This window comes from Pinus tabuliformis, chromosome X (assembly GCF_031772625.1).
Source record: "Pinus tabuliformis cultivar Carrire ecotype Pingquan chromosome X, CPIR1, whole genome shotgun sequence".
NCBI classification, from domain to species: Eukaryota; Viridiplantae; Streptophyta; class Pinopsida; order Pinales; family Pinaceae; genus Pinus; species Pinus tabuliformis.
Genome location: NC_142308.1, coordinates 48023203 through 48029322, shown reverse-complemented (window position 1 = coordinate 48029322; position 6120 = coordinate 48023203).

The window sequence follows — 6120 nt, the reverse complement described above, 5'->3', positions numbered from 1 at the left end:
TGACTCGCATCAGGTAGGGCCCCATAGGTAGACCTCTGGTGTTATAGATGCGATATGTCATTGACATGATCCCTAATGGACCATCCTGCAACTTGATACAAATTGCCAACCCTGAATGCATGAGAAAAAGCATCTTTGAAAATTATATCTTTTAACACGTACCTTTCCATCGATGAATGCCACCCTGAAACCTTTGACTTCCATTTCCGAGGTGGACACCAGGTTCTTCTTGCGATCAGGTACATAAAAGAGATTCTGGGGTTCCTTGCTTTCTTTGAAGAGTCGACCATTTCCTTGATGACCTGCATTACTTGTCATTCCTTTGATAATTGAAGATGTCCCTGGAATGATTGTTATCTTCATCAAGAGATGTATCTCGGCCATTCGGACACTCCTTCGCATAATGGCCGAACTTATTACAACCAAGGCATCTGCCTTTCCTTCCACCCTTAGATCCAGACTTCCCATTGAAGTGATCTTTAGGTAGGCCATCAGAAACTTCTGCTGCGCCATTCTGATAATATTCTCTGCCTCGACTTCACCCTTGATGAATTTGAAGAGGGATGAGGAATCCACTGATCCTTTTGTCCTTTACCAACTGTCTTCAGTGATTGCTCTTTCACTCTTGCTTGGGCATTGTCTTGACCTCAGCTCTGAAACCATGTTAATTTTAGGTATGTTCTATGGTTAGAGCAATTTATTTCAATTTTCACAGTTAGCTCCATAGCTTTTCCAGATTAGAAATCACATCAACATTAAAGTAAACTGCAGATAGAACATAAACATAAATCACAAAAGACAAGCCAAGACAAGAGGACACAAGATGTGGCGCTAGCCAGGGACAAACCTCAATGTGGGGAAACCCTTAATCAATTCTTCTTATATGTTCTTCAATAGTTTAGCAGAGAGAGAGAGAGATAGTACATTTACAACAAAAGTCAACAGTTTGACCTATCTAGATAACAGCATAGATCATCTCTAAGAAGATGATACATGAGATCAGTTGAAGACATGTTGCTTCAACTAATTCTCCAAGGTGACTCCTTCAAACATTATGATCTTGATGATGCAACTTTGTTTGTCAAGAAAGTTGGGAAAACCATTATATATCTTGTGGTGTATGGAGATGATCTTTTGATGATAGGGAACAATGAGAACTACATTGCATCCATAAACAAAGAACTGAGAAAATGTTTTGAAATGACATATTTGGACTATGTTCACTACTATCTTGGTATTGAAATAACTTAGCATCCGAAGTTTATGTTCCTCTCCCAGAAGAAGTGCATTGGAGATTTGTTGCACAGGTTTGGCATGGTTGAGGGCAATCCTTTGACTACTCCAATGGAACAAAAGTTAAAGCTCAAATCCACTGAAGGAAAAGAATTTGAGGATGCAACAAAGTATAGACAACTTGTAGGAAGTCTCAACTATCCGACTACTACCAGACCAAAGATTTCATTTGTTGTTGGAATCCTCTCCAGGTTTATGCAAATGCCTTGCGAGGTTCATTGGTCTGCTGCAAAATGAGTTCTAAAGTACTTGAGGGAATTGAAGACTTTGGACTCAAGGATACACAAGTTGGTGATTTCAGCTTGATTGAATACTTTGATTTAGATTTCGATGGAGATAAAGAACTAGGGTATCTACTTTAGGTTATGTTATGAGTCTTGGATCAGATGTTGTCTCCTGGAGGTCACACAAACAATCAGTTCCAGTAGATTCCACAACTGAGGTAGAATATGTGGCAACAGCTAAAGCAACGAAGGAAATTGTGTAGCCCAGGAAAATTCTGGAAGATTTGCTAGAGAAACAAGTGCATTCAACTCCTCTTTTGATTGACAAAACTTCTGCAATAAAGGTGGCCAAGAACCCAAAGTTCCTTGATCAAACTAAGCACATTAATACAAAATATCATTTGATTCAACATCATGTTGAGGCCAAGACTATCCATCTACGACATTGTTCCACAAATGAGCAAATTGTAGACATCTTCATGAAAAGCCACCCTATCTTTGTCAAACTGTTCCAGTTCATGAATGGAGATAAAAGTCACAATTAGGCCTATTTTTATATATCTTTGGTTAGTCCAGATATATGTTAAGCGAATTCATATTTTTTTGACTAAATTTCACTGAAATATTGCTAGGATTCTTAAATATGAGGATGGAGACTTGATGGCATTGATAGGACACTGGTGGTTCAACATCTAAGTTCGTGATGCACTAGGAAACTATTCGGTCCCTGGTTCTGTACTTCATTTGGTACCATGTTCCAGAATTCGACAACAATCAACTTGATGATAATTCCAAGGCAAGTTATCATGTTATTTGACATTAGTGACAACACCTCCCTCCTAAAGATAGTGCCACGATCAGATTCGTATAGATATGATACACTGTATAATGATCTTCGAGGATCTAGCTTACCTTAATTAAGTTCAGATCATACTTGTATTATCTTTCTTGTTTGTTCAGTTAAATCTATCTTTAGGTCGTGATCTCTTTAAGAAGATGAACCAATAGTGTTAGAAAGTTAGCAAGCAGAAGCAAGGAAGAACCGTGATTGTGGACATTGTATAAATTTGTTTTTAATTCAGTTTGGAGCTGTTGTACTTATGAATTACTGAAGACCATTAATATAGCAATATCGATCTCTATTCTTGTAAATTTATGTGCTTTTAATCTATAAGTTTACTATAGAAATTTAACTTGTCTAAGGTCGTGGCAATGGCCCACCATTGACCTCTGCTAAGTTCTTTAATTAATTTTAGTTAGGATAGAAGGATGTGTGTATAGATTAGCATAGAGTATTTGTGCCTTGAATATTCATTTCTTTGTTGTTTTTAAACAAGTACTTTGTATTTAGAAGTGTGATTACATAGCATTCAAAACTCTTTTAGATCTACATGTTCCATCTCTTAAACCTCTAGTTAATGATTGATTGTTTAGAGGATTGACTTTTATCTGAGACTGCTTGAGTTCATTGAATTGTTTCTCATAAAATATTGCTCGAGTTTGCAAGATTACCTTTTATCAAACATCGTTTGCGTTGGAATAGATATGTTCTTGTCTAAAGTAGATTTCCGAATATCGAGCTTTTAAAACATCCCTTAAGACTCAATCGAAGCCTTTGATTTGAAGCGAAATACTCTACTACTTGGGAATCACAAACTTCTAGCAAGGTACTTTGAAGCCAAAGCTTGATACCTGAAAGCCTTTGTAGGATTTTGTTTGCACTATAAATCATTTGTATTTTCAGTTTAGTTTCTAATTGATTTATGAGATCATAGAGTTGTGTGAATAGACCTTTTGAGCTTCGAATTGGATAGTGTTTTCTTAACAATGTTAGATTAATATTTGTTGTGTAGTTACAAGATATATAATGATTTCGTTTGACCCTGGGGTTAGTTTCTCTTGTGTGAAGATATTGAGTAGAATAGATTAATTGAGATCAAATTTGAAGTTGGGTTATGATATTGCTAGATTTGTTTCCTGCAGGGAATTTAAACATGAATTGGTTTGTGTAGTTGTTCTAGGATAAATTGGTTTTGGAATGATGTTATTAAGAAATGCATCTTTACTTTAGTAGAATTTAGTAAAGTAATAAGATAGTTTTGAATTAGGAGTAAAAACAAAGATTGGAGTGAACATTCAATACTTAATTTAGTACTAGGCTGAACTTAGGACAGTGAACTTGGATTTGAATCGTGATATTTTGCAACTCTTAAGATTACAAATTTCAGATTGACATTTTTAAAAAGTATAGGGAATTAAATGAACATATAAAACCCATAACATTTTTGGGGCAGTTGTTGGGGAGTTGCAAACGGTACAGGTAATACTTTCCTTTGGTAGATTTATGTGTGTGACAGAGATTTTGTAGGGCAATCAGAGGGCGGAGAATGTACATTAAGACGTGAGTGAAGAGCCATGCATCACTATGGCGGGGTTGCTCCAAAGTTTGATTGTCCCTAATATTTTTTTGTAGCTTTTTTCTTATTCGTAGAAGTAGAGGTAGACCTAGAGATAGTAAGGGAAGATTTATTCAGAGTGAGAATATTCTTTTAGAATTATTTGGTCCTACAAAGAGCCCCCCAATTAACCCTGGTAATCGTTATGCAGCAAACGAGGAGAAAGGAGAAAGGAGAAAGCTTTGTTGCAATAGTGGCCTCAGAAAAGGAAATACTCCACACAGGGGACAATACAACTTGAAGAAACACTACAACAAGAAGAACCGATATTAGGAGTTGTTGTAGAAACAAAATCAGTGGCGATCTCACATGTAGAATCTGCAGTGGGAGTAGCTCGGAGAGACTTATGGCCTGAGTATATAAAATCTAGCTCAGTCGAATCTTCTTCTAGTTGGAGTAGTACACCAGAGCCTACTGCTTTTGGACCTCTTGGAAGAATGGGTGACAGAGAAGGAGGTGAGGAGAACAGAAACAATAACAAAAACAATGACAGGAACAATGGTGGAAACAATGACAAAATTAACAACCTACTTAATGGCAATGTTGACAAAAGAGATGGACCTAGGGGAGGACCTGAGGAAAACGAGGAAGAAACAAAGACTACATTTGGATTTCCAATCTTGGACATTACCAGAAATATCACTATGAAAAATATACCTTTGGCATCTCTTCCACTTTTCCATGGTATGTCTTCTGAAGATCCTTACTCTTTTCTATTTGAGTTTGATATTCTTTGTAGAAGTTATAATTATCATGATGATGCACACAAGCTCAAACTATTTCCTGCTACCTTGAAAGATTCAGCCCTTAGGTGGTTTATGAGCCTGGGAGAACATACTATCTATTCATGGGATGACATGAAATCTATCTTTCTTAAGAAATACCAAGATTATTGCAAAAGCAGAGATATTAATGACATTTTTAGGATGTAACAAATGGAAGATGAGAGTTTGGAAGAATATCTTAAAAGATTCCTTTATAATTACCATAAATCTTGAATAGGTAATTTGGACGAAAGAACCTTTAGAACTGTTTTTTTAAAAGGGCTAAGGGAAGATTGCATTGAAACCTTAAATCTCTTAAGCTCTGGGGACATCTATAAGAAACCTTTTGCTGAAATAGTTGAGCTGTGTAGAACTTATTCCAAAAGCCAAGCTAAGGTAGGCAAAAGAATTCGTGATAGCCCAAGAGACTATGTATCTAGAAATCCTAAACCTGTACAGGGTGGTGTTACTCAAACTGAACTAGGGAATCTTTTGGAAAACTTTAAGACAAATATCCTGAACACTATTAGTGATCAGTTAGATACTCTTAAAATTAAGAAGAAACAAGAAGAGGAGAAGGTTGCTTTAGCCATTTTTTGTCCTAAATGCAGAAGGAAACATGCTGAGAGAGAATGTCCTATGAATGTAATAGAAGTCTGTGGAATTTGCACTCATGATCACCCCACTAAACAATGCCCTTCTTTACCAGGACTACAAGCTATTTATAAAGGAGGGGCTGAAATAAGTGAGCTCCCTCAAACCTCTAGAAGACCACCATGGAGGACACTGGACACCAAACAATAATTCTTATCAAGACCCTAATATGTAGTCTTTTCCCCAGTATCAACCATGGAATCCTTAGACACCTTATTCTCCATGGTCAGCGCAACCACCTCAAAATTCACCATGGAACCAAAGATGGAAAGAAAACCCTTACGGGAATCTTTCAGTCCCAAATTCTAGTGCCCTCATATCCCCATTACCAACCACAATATCCACCTTATGCGCCATATACAACTAATGTGCCTCAGTACTAGCAAGGGTATAGCCCACCCTATCCCATGCAACAACAATCCGCATTACCATTACCACCCCCATTACAACAGCCACTACCATTACCTCAAAATGCCAATCCATCTTCACAACAGATGCAACAATCATTTAACTCAAATCTTCCAAGGCCAACACAATTGCCTGCACAACCCATATCTAATCCTAATAATAGACCTCCTCAGCCTGTGCAAAACATAGAACTGCAACCTTTTCCCACTTATGTTATCACTTCTTTCCCTATAAATGAAATTCAACTTAGGTTTGGGAAAATGATTAATAAGAATAAATCTGCAGTGGTTATACAAGAGGAGGATTCACACATAAAGTCAG